Below are 21,433 nucleotides of genomic sequence, written 5' to 3' on the forward strand. Positions count from 1 at the left end.
ATCAGTAATTACCTATTTTTACAACTATATCTACAAAGATAATAATTAAAATGATGGGATTAAAAGAGATCACTAGGGCAGAGAGTATAAGAAAGGAAGAAAGATAAGGAAAGAACTTCGGCGAATACCTCATTTAAATATAGAAATAAGAGTTATCAGAGAAGCTGGGTGGGGCATTTATGCCGAAGCAGTGTTTAGAAAACTTATGGAAGAGAAAAATTTCAGGAAAGAAAGGGTTAATCAGCAATCTAAGTTTTTAAAAACTTTTGCGAATTTGTTTTTATTGGGGTATAAGACATGGGTTGGAAAATGTCAGTTTGGGGTATGCGCTTGTCCCCAGGAAATATCTACCCTCATCTTCCCGGGATGATTTTTGGAACTTTTTCTCTTTAATGGAGCTGCCAGCACAAGTTCACTGCTGGCTGGCTCCTCCTTGGAAGATAATTTTCTCCTTTGTTTTGGAGACACTTAACAAGTGGATTAAGGATTTAAAAGTAGGTTATTTGATTTGTTGGCCTAGGTTATATTGCTGATGCTGCAAGAATAATTTTAATAAAGCGGAAAGGACAAAGTTCATATTGTAAGGGGTTAAGTAGTTCCTAGGTGATAATTAAATGTAGTCAAATTTGTATAGATTGCAGTCTTTTCAAAAGTTTAACATTGCTTATTTTTGTCTTCATAATATTAAACCAGGTCTATCTAAAATTTTAATATCACATGCAAGAAGCATTATCATTTTGTAGCAGATTTTTAAAGCTGTTATTTCAGATTTTGAACTGATCAGCATGAGACAGATTTTCTTTAGAACCATTTTTGTTCTGGACAAAATTCAAGCTGGATATTACTGATTACTCTGAAATGCAAATAGTGCTATTTTGTTTTACAGCTATCATTTAAAAAGCCATGTACTCATTAAGACAAATATGTGCAGCATGAACAACAAAAAAATGAGAAAGAAAATGGACATTATTTGTATTTTGTAGGCTCTCTGATATGGAACTGAATGCACTAATCTTCAAATACTAATGAGTAGCAAAAAGCAATCTGCCAATGCACAATTAACTTCTGACTGGCTTCTGGTGATTTGTAGTGCTATAACCCCACACCAGGTGAACTTCCCATTTTTTGAGATTTTATTTGACCAATATTTATAATTGTGGCCAAATAATGAGATGATTATTATGAAAAAATGTTTTGTTGGAGTAAATCATACTTACATGGAGCTCTTATTATAGTTTCTCTATTTAATTGTCTGCCACCAGGGCCTTGAGCTTTTATTTTCCTCTTTCCCCTTCTGCTCTTCTTGCCTTTTCCCATCATTGAAGAAACAAGGGCCTCCCTCTCAATTCTCAATTTGGAAACCTGCTAGTAGCTTGTCTTAGTTACAAACACTGTGTTTTATATCATGTGGTTATGTTGGTCACTTATCTCTTCTTTCTGTTAACTTTTATTCTATTACTGTGTCATGTCATTTATATGTATTTATATTTATATGTATGTGTAGATACATATACACGCATATATATTTACACTCAGATACATATGCATCCCCCATGCATGCATACATATCATACAGTAGTGGGGAGGAGGTTGTAAAGCATAAAGTTTACCTGTTTTGCTCATGGTTTATTGAGGCAGATTTTGTCCCTTAGCTCAGATGAGAAAATCCCTACTCCACAGTCATAAGCTGAAATTCTCAATCCAGCCAGATATTTTGCAAATGTGCCTCTGGTGCCTGGGGAGATTGAGTTAAAGCATATATGGCTCAGTGAGACCAATCATTGTGATTGGCAAATGAACTCAAAACACTATCTTAGTAATGTTAAGGCAGTTGGGAATTTTGTTTCCACAACATGCAAACTAATACTCTGAATGAGTAGCAGATTGGAATATGGTAGAAAACTTTGAAATTGTGATTCTCAAATAATTTAGGCTAATGCTTGTTTCATAGAATTATGAAATCTTGTTTATTGTAAGGAACCTTAGAGGATCATCTAATTTAATCACTTTTTCTAATGCAGCAGTACGTTGTATAATACCCCTGAGAGGTAAATGTCCAATGACATGGAATTCCTTACTTTGTCTGGGCTCCTGCTGCATTAAAAATATATTCTTCGTACTTGGCTGGATGTGGTGGCTCATGCATGTAATCCCAGCACTTTGGGAGGCCCAGGCGGGTGGATCATTTGAGGTCAGAAATTTGAGACCAGCCTGACCAACATGGTGAAACCCTGTCTCTACTAAAAATATTTAAAAAAAGAAAAAATGACCCAGGATTACAGGCACCCGTAACCAATCCCAGCTACTCATGAGGCTGAGGCACAAGAATTGCCTGAACCCAAGAGGCAGAGGTTGCAGTGAGCCAAAATTGCACCACTGCACTCTGGGAGACAGAGTGAGACCCTGTCTCAAAAAAAAAAAAAATATATATATATATATATATATATTTATCTCAATTCTTCATACTTAATTGAGATCTGTCCTCCTGTCAGCTCTCACTCAGTTCCACCATGAGGGACAATACAGAATCTGAGACTTATCTCTTCCTCATGACAGTTATTTAAATATTTGAAGCTCTTTCCATTTTGTTTACTTTTCTAAAGTACTTTTCTAGGGTACCTATGCATACTTTGTCAACCATTTCTTGATTACTTGACTCCTCCAGAATGTTGGTTATTCCCTCTCTTATTTATTATAATTTGTCAATGCCCCTTCTAAAATGTCATATGTTATTTAACCTAATGCTTCAAATAAAGTTTTACCTTTGCATAATACAATTGAACAATGCCTTATACATTGTAGGTTCAAAGGTCAAATCTTTGAAGTATAGGTTCCCATCCTAAATTATTGATGACAGTTTTTTAGCTTTTATAGTAATTGCATCTTGCTGTGAATGCATGTTGACTCTGTGGTCAACGAAAAACCTCATTCCTTTTTTTCTTTTATTTTTATAAACACAAACTGCAGTCAAGTTAGATTATCCCAAATCCTGGACCTATATAATTGATTTTTAAAAAACTCATTGTAAGATTTTCATTTATCCCTGATGAATTTAATTTTTGTTTGGTTTCAGTTCAGCACTGCTACCCATTACAAAATTTTGAATCCTGACTCTATCATCTAGCATATTCGCAGTCCCTTTGGGTTTTATGTCATTTGTAAATTTAACAAGTATACCTTCAAACAGCTGCTTTTAAGTCATTGAATTTTTGAAAAAGGAACAAGAAATGCCTGCAACTAACTACCATAAACCTCCTACTGGTTGACACCAATCTAATTATTAATAGCCTTTTAATTTAATTTTTAAACCAAATTAAAATCTACCCACTTGTACTAATATCCAGTTCTTATGCCTGTTCCTTTCCCACGATGGTATCCACAGAGAATTTACCCAAAATAAAAATATGTTATGCATTTACCTTCCAACTGATTTTCTCTAAGAAACAGTTGCCAGTAGTTTGGCATCAGTTATTTTGCATAATCCATGCTACTTCTTGGTTTTTAGCATGATGATTTATAAATTTATGAAGACTTTGGGTATACCCAAGCATGAGGCAGGGTTGGGAATGCTTCATTTTCTTTAACACAATTGAGAAAAGTTGATATTTTTATCAATACATTTGTTAAGGAAGAAACAGGGAAGGTATAAGAAGTCTAAATAAACTGGCTTGCATACTACAGGATTCTAATCTCCCTCTAGCTAATGCAGCCTACAGGGCCTAGCCCATCCCACATAGAGACCTATGGAAAGTGAGGGGCTTTGCCTTGACTCCTCATTTCCACTATTTTGGTCTGCTTCCATGTTTTGAGTGTCATTTGATACACATCATCCAAGATAGTCAGTCTGGATTTTATGACTCTTGAATATAGTACAAGAAAAGTTATGTCCTTTTGCCTGTTTACGTAAGGACCACTCTCTTAATTCCTGTTTCTAGAATGAAAGAAATGCCTTTTCTCAAGTTGATTGTTACCAGGAATGACCTCATATTGTTTGCGAGATTCCACTCTATCCATACTCTTGTGTTCTTTTCCCATACAGATTCAATAGTATAGTAACTTAATAAAACCTACTATCATGGAATTCATTTAGTAGGAATTATCAGTCTGTAATAACAGGGAATATGGGCACAAATTGCCACTTATTCTGGAGAAAGTGATGAGAATGTATTAGAGGAAGGAGTAGGGATTGAAGACTAATTAAGTAGTCTTTTTTTTTTTTGCAACTGTCTCTCTCTGTTGCCCAGGCTGGAGTGCAGTGGTGCTCACTGCAACCTCCGTCTCTCGGGTTCAAGTGATTCTCCAACCTCAACCTCCCTAGTAGCTGGGACAACAGGAGTACACCACCATGCCCAGCTAATTTTTGTGTTTTTAGTAGAGACAAGGTTTTACCATGTTTGTCAGGCTGGTCTTGAACTCCTGGCCTCAAGTGATCTGCCTGCCTCGGCCTCCCGAAGTGCTGGGATTACAGGCGTGAGCCACCATGCCTGGCCTAAGTATCTATATTGTCTTCCATATGAAATGTGATGAGTACCTTAACTAGTTTGTAGCAATGTGACTGAATTATAGACAGTTCGGTGGTTAAAAATAGGCAAATGACAAAATATAAGAGACTGGGGAATATAATAATCAATATAAGTAAAGAGTTTTTGGAAATCAAAAATTAAGAGAACTAAAGTGTTTGTGTTACACTTGGGATCATATAAACAGAATGCTAATGAATGAATTGTAGGTTTTTGAGGATTATTTTCCAAACTTAGCAAGGTAATTAACATATCATGCTAATACAAATATTAATAGAAATATAGATATACTTTGAGCAGCCTGCAGCCTACACCCTACTTTCCTAGAGCTATTGAGGTTGGAGAGCAGGGTGAAAATGATGGGTTTAGATTTAGTTCTGGATTACTCTGGGTGAAGATTTTAAGCATGTAGTTAGAAGTTTTACCTGGAGAGATATTTGGAAGTTGCCAAAAAGATAATAGGTAAATTCAAAGAAAAGTCTTTGGAGTAGAAGACGAAGATTGCAGATAAAATCTTAGAGAATAATGCCTACATTTAGGATGGAGGTTGAAAAGAACTTGCCAAGAAAGAGTTACGAAAGAAAAGGGAGATAACCAAAATCAGTGCTTTATCTCGGAGCCAAGAGAAGAAAGCATTTTTAGAATACTAGGGAGTAAAACAACACCATGGACGTCCACAGAGAAATTGAAAAGAATAAGCTGCTATCAGGCCTTTAAGTTTGGTGGTGACATAGTTATGGAGATATTCCACAGAAGAGGTTGAGGAGACTGGGAAAGGTAGATTGGAAGGGCTCACTTAATAGAAGCAGTAGTGGAGGAAGCAGAAGCAATGGACCGTCCAATACAAATAGCCATGAAAGTAAGGAAAGAGCTTTACTGTTTCTTCTTCCCATTTAACTGATAGCTCAGTAGATAAAAAAGGAGAACAAGATAAACTTATTTGTTGAAAAATTACTAGAAGTTTGTTATATTGTTTAAATTGATTTCAACTTCAGACTGTTTAATAATGAGTACATAGTTTAACCACCATTAGGATTGAATTTGAGTTCTTTGCTCTGCATAACTTTAATAACAGACGGATGTTAGTCTTTCAGCAAAGAAACAAAGGTTGTTCCCTAAATTACTTTAGATTTGCAATGCAACAGAGCATTTTAATTACATTCATATGTGCAGACTTTTAAAAAATAATTTTTAAATCGTTTATTATGGTAATAGAAGCACATTTATGCCACATCATGCAACATGGAAAGCATATTCTCTCTGTTGAGTGGTGTAAAATGTTTGTAGCTTTTGAATCTCACATTTCTTGATTTAAAAGTGCTACCGTCATTTACATTCTCTAGTAATCCAATTGTGAATTTTATGGATATATATGAGCATGTGAGGACAGAGTGCCAGTGGAAAGCTAAGAAAAGGAGAAAGGTAAATAACAGCCAGAGAAGTTGGCAAGATTACTTTTTCTTCACCGTGCCAAGACAGCTATTTTAGCTGAAAATGAGGAGGATGGGAGGTGCACAGGAATGTAGTTAGATATAGAAAGAGAAAAGCTGGGCAAATAATTCAGGTATGTAAGCAAGTTCAAGAGATGAATGAAGACATTATTCTGATGTCTGAAGAGCAGAGGTTAAAGGAAAGGTTGACTAACCAAAAAGCCTTATGTGAACCCAGGGTAATCAATAACTGGGCTTGATTAGAGGTCTTGTAGCAGTGATATATAGAAGAACAGAAGAAAGATGTGGCCCCCAAGGTCGTATTTACCAGAGAGAACAGTCTGAGAAACAAGCCACAAAAGAATTGGTCTATGAAACTTTTCTCAGAATCAGTCTTCCCTCCCTCCCTCCCTCCCTCTCTCTTCCCTTGCTAAGTAATGGCTGGACACTACAGAAGTACTGTATATTCCTGGGTTTATCTTAGGATATGGATAGTGAATTACAAATGATATTTTAACCCATCTATTGCCATTGATGTGTAAAACCATTTTCTTTATTAAAAATTGCCAACCCCATGTCCAATATTATAAAATTAATGTCTCCACTAAATGAAGAAAAAGGTTAAAAAATAAGAAACAATTTTTTAAAAATCCCTCTTTTTGCCTAGCCAAAAAGAAAAAGAAAAAGTGAGTAGGATTTATTGTGAGAAAATGTAACCTTTAAAGCTGGCTTGCTGTTTGAGTTACCTGCCTCTGAAGGGCAAGGCCCTAGAGAGATGCTTAACTAGGCAGGTATGATGATTGCAGTGCCCTTAGGGCAAGAGCAGAGGCAGAGATTGTCAACACATAGGCAGTAAAGGCTGCCTACTCAAACTCTGGGCACTCTTACTTGGCTTGTTAAGTTGTATCCTATGTACATGAGTGTTTTGGCTCAGGAGAAAAACTCTAGTGCTATTAGAAAATGTCTGTTTCACATAGACAGTATCAAAACGGCTTTATTAGTCTTAAATAATGAAAAAGTAGCAGAAACAGATTTAGAATTTAATCTCTTGGTTTCTACGTTTCTCGTCACTTGCTTCACCACTGATGATGTGCTCTGTTTTTCAACCAAATTCTTTGTGAATTCATGGCATTTGTAGCCCCATTCTTTGTGTTTGTACAATGCACTAGTCTCCAGAGTGTGCATTCCTTGAGTGATAGAGGTGTTTAGTTATAGTGGCATGGGCCATCACTAGGGTAGATGAACAGATTTGTGATTCTAGGATATTATGCCAGTCCAGATTGGGAAAAGATTTCAAAGGTTTAAAGGCTTTTCTGTGGGCTGCCTTTTGTTTCAGCAGAGTGGAGGGAATTTAAAAACATGTACCGTTAATAGGACCAAAAGAGTTTAAACTACATATTGTGTAACTTTTAGAAACTTTTCAAAGTACGTATCTTAGCAACTTCAGAAGGATGACATAAGGGTCAGCCTCACTGGGGATGCCGTCCCATGTTGCTCCTTAGTTAGCAAGACAATGTAAATTGGCCGGGTGCAGTGGTTCACGCCTGTAATCCCAGCACTTTGGGAGGCCCAGGCAGGTGGATCACCTGAGGTCAGGAGTTCAAGACCATTCTGACCAACCTGGTGAAACCCTGTCATTACTAAAAATACAAAATTAGCTGGGCTTGGTGGCGCATGACTGTAATCCCAGCTACTTGGGAGGTTGAGGCAGGAGAATCTCTTGAACCTGGGAGGCAGAGGTTGCCGTGAGCCAAGATCATGCCATTGCACTCCAGCCTGGGCAACAAGAGGGAAACTCTGTCTCAAAAAAAAAAGAAAAGAAAAATGTATTGCTTCTTGGCCTTTTGGCTAAGATCAAGTGTAGAAATAAAAAATTACACATTTGTTGGATTTGTTCCTTCAGAGTTCTTCCTTTTAAAATCTCTGGTGGGATAGATACTGAGAAAGCATTTTGTATCTTCCCTGGGAAGCAGGCTTAAGGAGTGTAGTCTCACTCTTCTCTCAGCTCTAGGAAAGTAGGGTGTAGGCTGCAGGCTGCTCAAAGTACATCTATATTTCTATTAATATTTGTATTAGCATGATATGTTAATTACCTTGCTAAGTTTGGAAAATAACCCTTAAAAACCTACAATTCATTCATTAGCATTCTGTTTATATGATCCCAAGTATAACACAAACAAGATACTTTTTATACTTTAGTTCCCTTAATTTTTGATTTCCATAATATCGTCAGTTTATAGTTAAATCTTAGGGAGACAAGGGAGAAGAAAGAAAAGTGACTGGATAGCAGCATGAGCTTTGCTGCCCTCCAAATAAGTGCTGAAAAGATGAGTATGAGTCTACTCTAATCATCTCAAAAGGAAGCAGTGAAAAACTGAACATTAGCATGTCCATGAACCTAATAGTAAAATGGCCACACTGAAACAAGAATTTATCCCAGACAAGACTCTTTGCCTTAGCACAATGAAAAATAAGTACTTTTGCTGAGTGCAGTGGCTCACGCCTGTAATCCCAGCACTTTGGGAGGCCAAGGTGGGCAGATCACGATGTCAGGAGTTTGAGACTAGCCTGGCCAACATAGTGAAACCCCTTCTCTACTAAAAATACAAAAATTAGCTGGGCATGGTGGCTCGCACCTGTAGGGTGCTCACAGCTACTCGGGAGGCTGAGGCAGGAGAATCACTTGAACCCGTGAGGCGGAGGTTTTAGTGAGCCAAGATTGTGCCACTGCACTCCAGCCTGGGCAAGAGAGTGAGACTCCGTCTCAAAAAAGAAAAGAAAAGAAAAGTACTTTTTCAAAAGTAGAAGTTCTCTTTATCTCTACCCCTAATGCCCAGTAATACCCTTAACACTAATACCTGCTTTTTAAATCCATGCATATACCTATTTTGTAAAGCAAGAGAGAATCCAAAAAGGAGTTGAGCCATAGAATATAAGAGCTAGATGTGCCCTTAGATTCCATTTGCTAAAACACTGTTCTGTGAACCAGTGTTAACCTGTGAAGTTTCCATCAGCCTGTAAATGATAATTTAAAACACACAGAAATTTAAGCTAAATGTATTCAATATAAAGAACTACTCCTTTATTCTGAGATTATTTCCTTTACATATTTTTTCATGATAAAATATCCTACTTTTATGAGATGATGGTGATGATAGATGGTAGGAATTTTCCTCTTAAAATAATAGCCTAATTTGGCAGTATAGAAAGTGCCTCCTGATTTTTTGCAGTTTCTGAAACCCTAACACCTGAGAACAACTGGTCTAGTTTAATCTCCTTATTTCATAGTTGAGAAAAGTAAGGCCTAAGAGAAGTTAAGAGAGTTACTTAAGACTCACTACTAAGAAATCATGGAATTAAAACTAGAACCTAACATTCATATTCCTAGTCCACAGCTCTGAATAAAGCAACAAATTCCCTCTCTTTTTCCTAAATAATACATTATTTCTTTCTTTCTCTTTTTCTTTTTCTTTTCTTTTCTTTCTTTCTTTTTTTTTTTTTTTTTTTTTTTGAGACAGGGTCTCTCTTTGTTGCCCAGGCTGGAGTGCAGTGGTGCCATCTTGGCCCACTGCAGCCTTGACCTCCTGGGCTCAAGCGATTCTCCCATCTCAGCCTCCTTAGTAGCTGGGACCACAGGTGCTCGCCACCATGCCCGGCTAATTTTTGCATTTTTTTGTAGAGATTGGGTTTCACCATGTTGGCCAGGCTGGCCTCAAACTCCTGAGCTCAAGCAATCCTCCTGCCTCAGTCTCCCAGTGTATTGTGATTACAGGCATAAGCCACCATGCCCAACCCACATTTCTATTCTTAAATTAACTTGAACTTTGTCAGTTTAATTTTTCTTCTTTTACCAGATTTATACTTCCTATATTTTGATGTGCCAGTACTTCATTGGGTTACCTTCGTTATGTAGTTAATTTAGTTTCTCAAGCACATTTTAATTATTGATTTCTCTTATTTTATTAAAGTGAATTAAAGGTACATTTGTCTTGTCAAAAATTTAAGGCCTTTTATTGTCCTTGTACTAAGACTAAGTTATCTCCCAGTTGGTATCATTTAATAAAGATATTGATTGCATTCTACTTGGTTGCCTCCTGGTGCTGGAAAAGCTATTTCATTTTCTGGTGAAGTTTATGCTGACAAGTTGAATGGAAAGTATACTTGTATAATACTTTTAATTACATGTTATATTCATTTATTTTATTTTGCTCTTTAGCAGGATTTTAGCATCCTCACAAAATATTATATGACTCAAGGAACTACCTAGTCTCTTTGCTTTCTCTGCTGGAATTAGGCAATCAAGCCAATTGGAAAATTTAAATCTGTGGATTATGGGTTCTAATTTCTGGTCTATAAATAAGTTAGTTTTGTCATAATATTATATATTTGTATAATACTTTATATAATAAACACTTGTTTATTTCTTTTTGGTATTCAGTGTATCTTTTACATACATTGTCAGGCTTTGTTTTTTCTGAAAACACTGTGAGGACATATTTGCTCTTACTCTCATTTTGTGGATGACAGACTGAAGCTCAGACGCCTTAAGTAATGTGCCCGAAGCAGCAGAACTAGCTAATAAGTCGCAGAGTCAGATTTAGAACCTCAGGTCATATGACTACAAGTCTTGCGTTTGCTCCATATCTCTGCTCTATGGTAATGTTTCTCTTTGCATATTAGTATTAAAAATGGCTTCTCCCTTTCCTACCAGATAATGGTATGATTCTTAGTAAAACATCCCATTTCCATTTTAATATCCTAGAAATTTTTTTTTTTTTTTTTTTTTGATGGAGTCTTGGTCTGTTGCCCAGGCTGGAGTGCAGTGGCGTAATCTTGGCTCACTGCAAGCTCTGCCTCCCGGGTTCAAGCCATTCTCCTGCCTCAGCCTCCCGAGTAGCTGGGATTCCAGGCACCCACCACCAAGCCCGGCTAATTTCTTTTTGTATTTTTAGTAGAGACGGGGTTTCACTGTGTTAGCCAGGATGGTCTTAATCTCCCAACCTCGTGATCCGCCCACCTTGGCCTCCCAAAGTGCTAGGATTACAGGCGTGAGCCACTGCACCCGGCCCCTAGAAATATTTTCAAATTGTTGAATTTGTTTTAGTGATTTCACCTGTCCAGATAACCTACCTTAAACATCATGATGAGAGGGGAGGGGAGAAAATAAATAGTATTGTTATAGAGTTTAAGCTAGAATTAAGTATAAAATCATAAACTCAATTAAATGTGATTAAATGAACCATTTTATAGCTTAACAGTATACAGGCACATATTATTTATATCAGCAAGAGAAAGAGCCCACATTATTAGGAAAGCCTATTTTTCAGATCATTCAAAATTGTTTCCTAAACTGTATAACCACCTTCCTCAAGGATGGATTACTTAATCAACAGTTCTGTAATAATTGGTTAAACCATTTGGTTGGGGAGTATGGTCCCAACCTTACCATATTCTAAAATAAATTTTGTAATGATTAAAAAAGCAAAAGCTAATAAAATGAATCAATAAAAGACAACAAAACCTAGGTGGCTATTGTTTAATCTTAGGATAGGGCTGGGCTTACTGAGCGTGAAAGTTTAGGAGAAAAACTCATGTAAATTTTGATAGATATGTGTCACTTGATCAATTCCATAATTTAAAAAAGTTATAAACAAAATTAAAAAGTAAATGATATCTTCTAGGAGATAGCTGAAATATATAACATCAAAATATATTGTATAATCATACATTTGGGGCATCATAATGAATTTTTAATTAAATATTAAAGTGTAACTTCAGCATTGTCCCTTGAAGTATAATTGGAAATTGCCATTGACTAGTTTCACTGGTAAAATGAGAAATGATTAAAAGTGGATAGATTAGGCCGGGCGCAGTGGCTCACGCCTGTAATCCCAGCACTTTGGGAGGCTGAAGCGGGTAGATCACTTGAGGTCAGGAGTTCAAGACCAGCCTGGCCAACATGGTGAAACCCCGTCTCTACTAAAAATACAAAAATTAGCTGGGCGTGGTAGTGCACACCTGTAATCTCACCTACTCAGGAGGCTGAGGCAGGAAAATCGCTTGAACTGGGAGGTGGAGGTTGCAGTGAGCTGAGATCTCACCACTGCACTCCAGCCTGGGTGATAGAACAAGACTCTGTCTCAAAAAAAACAAAAAACAAAAAAAAGTGGATAGATTGCTAATAAATGGAAAGTAATACAAAAAGTCTAAGCCCGCACTGGCCTACCATGTTACAAATTTTTAATGTTGAAATATTCTGTTCTACATATATTTTTTTAATATGTAGAAAATAAAAGGGAAGCAAATATTTTTTACATTTTAATATGTAAAAAATAAAAGGGAAGCAAATAACATTATGTTGTTAAAAAAAAAAAAAGAGTAAGCATCCATGAGGCAGTAGTAAACATGATTGTTCATACAGCAGAAAAGCTTATCAGTAGCTGGGTAGTTAACTTAGAAGCAACTAAATAAAAATGTGTGTGTAAAGAGAACACAAGTTAATCATTTGACATGATGCCATTGTTTTTCAAAATAAAAGCATTCTTTGCAAGATTTAATTGCAATAAATGACTAAAATCATAACTGTATTTTCAAATATGAGACAAAATATGAAAGAATATGTCAATGATATCTTCAGAAGCTACTAATTATTGGAAACACATGGGGACAATTACACAGGCTAGCAAAGCTTGGTAGCTTATCACTGGATCCAGAACTCAGAATCAGAGTTATAGTCATACACATACACACACACATACATACACACACACACACACACACGCACATACGTGTGTATAGTTTTGTTGTATTGCAGTATATAGAGAAAGAACAATAAAAAGGGATTTTTGGTATTATATCCTATCTTTGTTCATTCAGTTCCATGTTACTGCCTTCTTATCTGCTCTGAAGCCAAGCAGGATATAACAGAAGATTGTAGGCATTAGGACATCATCAGATGCTAACAGAAATTTGTTGATAGAAAATATGGTTCTAGTGGTATAAAATTCACAAAACTAATAACAGGGGATTTGTCATCAAATGTTAATAAACACAGAAATGGTAGAGATACCAGGAAAGAAATAACATGAAATGCTTCAATTATGAGCTAGTACTGGAAGTTTGTTAAAGAAAAAAAGGGAAAATGTTCACTCTGACCTTTACCAACAATTTCTTTCTAGATTGAAATATAGGAAATGAGCCAGGTATCGCTGTATAGTTCTTTTAAATGCAATTTCTATATTGAGAGTGTATATTTGCAGCTGGTACACATCTGATTTTTATTTGGAAAATGTAAATGAAAAAGGATTTTTATTTCTTTTTTTTCGGTTTGGTTTTTTTTTTTCTTTGAGATGGAGTTTTGGTTTTGTTGCCCAGGCTGGAGTGCAGTGGTGTGATTTTGGCTCACTGCAACCTCCGCCTGCCGGGTTCAAGCGATTCTCCTGCCTCAGCCTCCCAAGTAGCTGAGATTACAGACATGTGCCACCACGCCTGACTAATTTTGTATTTTTAGTAGAAATGAGATTTCACCATGTTGGTCAGACTGGTCTTGAATTCCTGACCTCAAGTGATCCACCCACCTCAGCCTCCCAAAATGCTGGGATTACAGGTGTTAGGAAGTTTTGAGGAAATACATAAAAAACAATAATGTGTAACTGGTAAAAGAAAATTAAATGAAAGGTAAATACAAGTGAAGGCCAGTTCTTGTTCTGCCATTGCCTGGCTGCTGTACTCACTATACTCATATACTACCTCTATTCCCTCTCATGTGCCAAAAGAAAAATGGTAACTTAATTCATAAATGTATAGTGAGGACTAATTGTGTTCCCCATGAGATGTGTTCTGAGTCACATGGAAGGTTATCTGTACATTCATGTACATAAGTATATACACATATAGACACAAATCATAAACAGAACTTCCTAATACTAAAGAAATTATGTGCTTACATTTTCTATATATGCCTCATTTTAAGAATAGTTCAAATTCGAATATCTTAGGACCATGAGAAGGAGAAACACTGTGTGATTCTTCATCTCATATAAGGTAGAGTGTAAGTTATTCTTATAAACTTCCTTCAGACATCTAACAATCGATCACATATGTAAGAAATTTAGTTAGCCTATTTTATTGGAAGATAATTCTATAGTAGTTCATGAGCTATATCTGCATTTTAAAGTATATTTACTGCGCCTTGCTTACTATAGATGACATTTGTCTCAGTTCTCTTGTTTACCAGGGCCATGGTAGGGTGATATTTATATATTTGATTTGCAGAATTGGTAGCTTCAGCTTAACAAATGGCTACTCTTCAGCCTTTTCCCAAGGTTAAGTTTGAAGTGTTCAGGTCATTTTATGATTTTCCTTGACCACAACCATGTTGGCTGTCAAGGGCTAAGATATTTACTAATTTGACCAGGTTGTTCTTTAAAAACCAGTTATTTTAATTCTTTTCTCTATTTCCCCAGCCTTGTGTATTTCCAGTTGAATAAAAATAAATAGAAAATGCTATTCAGTATTCTAAAGCAAGCCAGTTATGTTTGCATCACTTAGACAGCTTTATAGGACTCAGAAAGAGAGACTGTCAAATTCATGAGAGTCAGCTGAAAACTATTTGTTTCTTTCAAAAGACAAGGGGAATGAATGATTCTGGTGCATGTCTCATGAATGTTGAGAAGCTCATCTTACGGTTAAAAAGAAAAACTCATTAGACGACTCCAGAGAGATATATAAGAAACCTAAGGATTCTGTTTTATTTACCTAAAACGATCCTGGTCAAATCAGTGAGGTATACTAACAACAACAACAAAATACACACACACACACACACACACACACACACACACACACGTATATACATATATATATACACATATGTGTGTATATATATATATTAATATAAGGACCATCAGATTTTAATATACCCTTTAAGCTAAACTTGTCCATTGTTACACATGGTCACAGAAGTTTTTCTATGAAAACTTATGAAGTGGATGGAACTAGAACTTATTTAATTTGAATATGTATATTATACATATATAGGCACGAATGTATTTTAATTTGTACTTAATGTATTTGCAATTATAATAAATAAAAGTTCATTCCTATGTAAAATATTATGAATTTACAGAATCACCAGCAATGCCTTAAGTATATTATTTCTTCTGATCTTTTATTCCATTAAAATTATAACCTCTTTAAGCTAATGATCCATGCCAGCTACCGCATTTTTTATCAGTTAGTACAGTGCTGACTATAGACAAGTAAGTACCTGATGGGTTTAATCACATATATTGAACTTCAACTACATAGTTTAAGCAGTGTGGTCTTCTGTTATCATAAAGTCACAGTGATTTTCCAGCACATTCATTTGATATTTTCATCCCTGTCAGCTCACAAATCCCCTCATACTTTGACAGCATTATACTTTGTTAAGAAAGGAAAGCAGGAGATATCCTTTATATTTCAAATATATTAGGCTGACATGTGAGCCATGGCCAAACTTGATTAAAGGTGAGGGGAAGTGAATGCAGAAAGAAGAATTCACAAGCAGAGAAGTAAGTGCTTTGGGAGGGTGGGGTCAGGGCAGGTAGTAGATGGGAGGAAAAGCACCTAGCCATAGGCTAAGGCATGTTTCAGAGGAAGGCAGTGCTGAGTTTTTCTCTTACCCTATTTTTTATAATCTCCCCTTATAATAGTTAGCCACCCTCAATCTAAGTAATCTTCCCATAAGGTGGTTTTTTTGAGGATTATATTAACATATGTATATGTGTGTGTATGTATATATGTGTGTGTGTGTATGTGTGTATCTGAACATAAAACCTGATAATACATTTCTTATAAAAATAACTTGCCTTATCATGTTGTATAGCTTAAATTGCTTTTATTCCATATATATGTATGGAGTATGTGTATACATGCGTATATACATGTACACATGTATCTCTATGTATATGTGTTTATCTGTATCTTTTTATTAATATTTGCCAATGGCATAATTCTACACTCCAGTCTCTCAAGCAAGCATTTATGTAAAGCTTGATCCAGGGATATTTCTTTCTTTACATCACGTTCCTTGCTTCTTTATTGAAGCAATTTCTATTTTTCCTTCTTTCCTGATCTCCCGCAATGTTCTAGTTCTTGTGAAATATTAGTTTTCTCAGCACTGAAGTTGAAACCTTTCCATATACCAACTGCTGTTTTCAGTTCTGATTTCAACCAGGGCTTGGTGGAGGAGTAGGGTAGGGAAACTTCCTGAAACCTTGTTGATATTAATAGCAACTGAATCCTTCGGCTTCTACTCAGATTTCGATGGACTGTACATTCATGCTCTTATCTTTGAATTATCAGACACTTTTTCAGCCATGAAGAAATCAGAATATATGGTCTGTTGTATTTCCTTTCTAAGTACTTTTTAAAGGTTACCTACTTTTAAAAGAGCTAGACCAAGTATAGTAAAAGTATAGACCTTTTCATTTTGGGGATGGAGGAGCCAAGATGGCCAAATAGAAACAGCTTCAGTCTGCAGCTCCCAACGAGACAAATGCAGAAGGGAGGTACCTAGTTGATCTCATTGGGACTGGTTAGACAGTGGGTGCAACCCAAAGAGAGTGAGCAGAAGCAGGATGAGGCGTCGCTTCTCCCAGGAAGGCCAAGGAGCCAGGGACCTCCCTCCCCGAGCCAAGGGAAGCAGTGAGGGGCTGTGCTACCCGCCCCAGATACTACGCTTTTCCCACGAATTTTTGCAATCTGCAGATCAGGAGATTCCCTCATATGCCTACACTACCAGGGCCCTGGGTCTCAAGCACAAAACTGGGCAGCTGTTTGGGCAGGCACCCAGCTAGCTGCGGGAGTTGATTTTGTACCCCGGCGGTGCCTGGAACACCAGAGAAACAGGAGAACCATCTACTCCCCTGGAAAGGTGGCTGAAGCCAGGGAGCCAAGTGGTCTCGCTCAGCAGGTCCCATTCCCACGGAGCTCAGCAAGCTAAGAACCACTGGCTTGACATTTTCGCTGCCAGCACAGCAGTCTGGAGTCGACCTGGGATCATCAAGCTTGGTGATAGGGAGGGTCATCCGCCATTACTGAGGTTTTAGTAGGTGGTTTTCCCCTGACAGTGCCGAGACTGACAGGCTTGGACTGGGCGGAACTCATCACAGCGTGGCAAAGCGGCTGTGGCCAGACTGCTTCCCTAGATCCCTACTCAAGGGCGGGGCCTCTCTGAAGGAAATGCCACAGCCCCAGTCAGGGCCTCTCATCTTCCTGGGACAGAGCACCTGTGGGGAGGGGCAGCTGCAGGCGCAGCTTCAGTGGACTTAATTTTCCTGCCTGCCGGCTTTGAAGACAGCAGCTAATCCTGATAAAGGGGATTCTTCCAGCACAGCGCACCAGCTCTGGTAAGGCTCAGTCTGCCTCCTCAGGTGGGTCCATGACCCCCATGCCTCCTGACTGGGAGAGACCTCCCAACAGGGGTTGACAAATACCTCATACAGGAGAGCTCCAGCTGGCATCAGGCCGGTGCCCCTCTGGGATGAAACTTCCAGAGGAAGGAGCAGATAACAGTCTTTGCTGTTCTGCAGCCTCCACTGGTGATACCCAGGTGAACAGGGTCTGGAGTGGATCTCCAGCAAACTCCAGCAGAACTGCCGAAGAGAGGCCTGTTAGAAGAAAAACTAACAGAAAGCAGCAACAGCATCAACAAGAAAGACCCCCCACACAAAAACCCCATCCAAAGGTCATCAGCCTCAAAGATAAAAGGTGGATAAATCCATGAAGATGAGGAAAAACCAGCGCAAAAACTCTAAAAATTCCAAGCACCAGAATGCCTCTTCTCCTCCAAATGATCGCAACACCTCTCCAGCAAGGGCACAAAACTGAACGGAGGATGAGATTGACGAATTGACAGAAGTAGACTGCAGAAGGTGGGCAATAACAAACTTCTCTGAGCTAAAGGATCATGTTCTAACCCAATGCAAGGAAGCTAAGAACCTTGATGAAAGGTTACAGGAGCTGCTAACTAGAATAACCAGTTTAGAGATGAACATAAATGACCTGATGGAGCTGAAAAACACAGCACAAAATCTTTATGAAGCATACACAAGGATCAATAGCCGAATCGATCAAGCAGAAGAAAGGATATCAGAGATTGAAGACCACCTTGCTGAAATTAGGTGTGCAGACAAGATTGGAGAAAATAGAATGAAAAGGAATGAACAAACCCTCCAAGAAATGTGGCATTATGTGAAAAGACCAACTACGATTGTTTGGTATACCTGAAAGTGACCGAGAGAATGGAACCAAGTTGGGAAACACACTTCAGGATATTATCCAGGAGAACATCCCCAACCTAGCAAGACAGGCCAACATTCAAATTCAGGAAATTCAGAGAACACCACTAAGATACTCCGTGAGAAGATCAACCCCAAGACAAATAATCATCAGATTCTCCAAGGTTGAAATGAAAGAAAAACTGTTAAGGACAGCCAGAGAGAAAGGTTAGGTCACCTACAAAGGGAAGCCCATCAGACTAACAGCATATCTCTCTACAGAAACCCTACAAGCCGGAAAAGAGTGGGGGCCAATATTCAACATTCTTAAGGAATTTTCATCCCAGAATTTCATATCCAGCCAAACTAAACTTCATAAGCAAAGGAGAAATAAAATCCTTTCCAGACAAGCAAATGCTGAGGCATTTTGTCACCACCAGGCCTGCTTTGCAAGAGCTCCTGAAGGAAGCACTAAATATAGAAAGGGAAAACCAGTACCAGCCACTGCAAAAACGTACCAAAATATAAAGACCAATGACACTATGAAGAAACTGCATCAACTAATGTGCAAAATAACCAGCTAGCATCATGATGACAGGATCAAATTCGCACAAAACAGTATTAACCTTAAATGTAAATGGGCTAAATGCCCCAATTAAAAGACACAGACTGGCAAATTGGATAAAGAGTGAAGACACATCGGTGTGCCATATTCAGGAGACCCATCTCACATGCAAAGACACACATAGGCTCAAAATAAAGGGATGGAGGAATATTTACCAAGCAAATGGAAAGCAAAAAAAAAAAAAAAGCAGGGATTGCAATCCTAGTCTCTGATAAAACAGACTTTTAAACCAACAAAGATATCAAAAAAGACAAAGGAGGGTACTACATAATGGTATAGGGATCAGTGCAACAAGAAGAGCTAACTATCCTAAATACATATGCACTCAATACAGGATCAACTGGACTCATCAAACAAGTTCTTAGAGACCTATAAAGAAACTTAGACTCACACACAATGATAGTGGGAGACTTTAACACCCCACTGTCAATGTTTGACAGATTAACAAGACAGAAAATTAACAAGGATATTCAGGACTCAAACTCAGCTCTGGATCAAGTGGACCTAATAGACATCTACAGAACTCTTGATCCCAAATCAACAGAAAATACATTCTTCTCAGCACTTATTCTAAAATGGACCACATAATTGGAAGTAAAACACTCCTCAGCAAATGCAAAAGAATGGAAATCATAACAACTCTCTCAGACCACAGTGCAATCAAATTAGAACTCAGGATTAAGAAACTCACTCAAAGTCACACAACTACATGGAAATCGTACAACCTCCTCCTGAATGACCCCTGGGTATATAACAAAATTAAGGCAGAAATCAAGAAGTTCTTTGAAACCAATGAGAACAAAGAGACAATGTACCAGAATCTCTGGGACACAGCTAAAGCAGTGTTAAGAGGGAAATTTATAGCACTAAGTGCCCACATCAGAAAGATGGGAAGATCCCAAATCGAAACTCTAGCATCACAATTAAAAGAACTAGAAAAGCAAGAGCAAACAAATTGAAAAGCTAGCAGAAGACAAGAAATAACTAAGATGAGAGCAGAAATGAAGGAGATAGAGACACAAAAAACCCTTCAAAAAATCAATGAATCCAGGAGCTGGTTTTTTGAAAAGATTAACAAAATAGATGGACTGCTAGCCAGACTAATAAAGAAGAAAAGAGAGAAGAATCAAATAGACAATAAAAAAAATGATAAAGGCAATATCACCACTGGTCCCACAGAAATACAAACTACCATCAGAGAATACTATAAACACCTCTACACAAATAAACTAGAAAATCTAGAAGAAATAGATAAGTTCCTGGACACATACACCCTCCCAAGACTAAACCAGGAAGAAGTCGAATCCCTGAATAGACCAATACCAAGTTCTGAAATTGAGGCAGTAATTAATAGCATACCAACCAAAAAAGCCCCAAACCAGATGGATTCACAGCTGAATTCTACCAGAGGTACAAAGAGGAGCTGGTACCATTCCTTCTGAAACTATTCCAAACAACTGAAAAAGAGGGACTCCTCCCTAACTCATATTATGAGGCCAGCATGATCCCAATACCAAAACGTGGCAGAGACACAACAACAACAAAAAAAGAAAACTTCAGGTCATATCCCTAATGAACATCGATGCAGAAATCCTCAATAAAATATTGGCAAACTGAATCCAGCAGCACATGAAAAAGCTTATCTACCATGATCAAGTTGACTTCATCCCTGGGATGCAAGTCTGGTTCAATATATGCAAATCAGTAAACGTAATCCATCACATAAACAGAAGCAATGACAAAAACCACATGATCATCTCAATAGATGCAGAAAAGGCCTTCAATAAAATTCAACATCCTTTCATGTTAAAAACTCTCAATAAACTAGGCATTGATTGAACATATCACAAAATAGTAAGAGCTAATTATGACAAACCCATAGCCAATATCATACTGAATGGGCAATAGCTGGAAGCATTCTTTTTGAAAACCTGCACAAGACAAGGATGCCCTCTCTCACCACTCCTATTCAACATAGTATTGGAAGTTCTGGCCAGGGCAATCAGGCAGGATAAAGAAATAAAGGTATTCAAATAGGAGGAGAGGAAGTCAAATTGTCTTTGTTTGCAGATGACATGATTCTATTTAGAAAACCCCATCGTCTCAGCCCCAAAACTCATTAAGCTGATAAACAACTTCAGCAAAGTCTCAGGATACAAAATCAATGTGCAAAAATCACAAGCATTTCTATACAGCAATAATAGACAAACAGAGAGCCAAATCATGAATGAACTCGCATTCACAATTGCTACAAAGATAATAAAATACCCAGGAATACAACTTACAAAGAATGTGAAAGACCTCTTCAAGGAGAACTACAAACCACTGCTCAAGGAAATAAGAGAAGACACAAACAAATGGGAAAACAGCCCATGCTCATGGATAGGAAGAATCAATATTGTCAAAATGGCCATACTGCCCAAAGTAATGTATGGATTCAGTGCTATTCCCATCAAGCTACCATTGACTTTCTTCACAGAATTGGAAAAAAAACTACTTTAAATTTCATATGGAACCAAAAAAGAGCCTGTATAGCCAAGACAATCCTGAGCAAAAAGAACAAAGCTTGAGGCATCACACTACCTGACTTTAAAC

At 37.6% G+C, this 21,433-nt stretch overlaps 1 protein-coding gene and 1 pseudogene across 5 annotated transcripts in view; both read left to right on the forward strand.

The window, feature by feature from the left end:
* Positions 1-21,433, forward strand: part of DIAPH2 (diaphanous related formin 2) — a 908,418-nt gene that overhangs the window by 504,909 nt on the left and 382,076 nt on the right. The gene's annotated exons all lie outside the window — the stretch shown is intronic.
* On the forward strand, positions 7,779-7,916 carry LOC129025608 (U2 spliceosomal RNA; annotated as a pseudogene).

Source organism: Pongo pygmaeus, chromosome X (assembly GCF_028885625.2).
Source record: "Pongo pygmaeus isolate AG05252 chromosome X, NHGRI_mPonPyg2-v2.0_pri, whole genome shotgun sequence".
Taxonomy (NCBI): domain Eukaryota; kingdom Metazoa; phylum Chordata; class Mammalia; order Primates; family Hominidae; genus Pongo; species Pongo pygmaeus.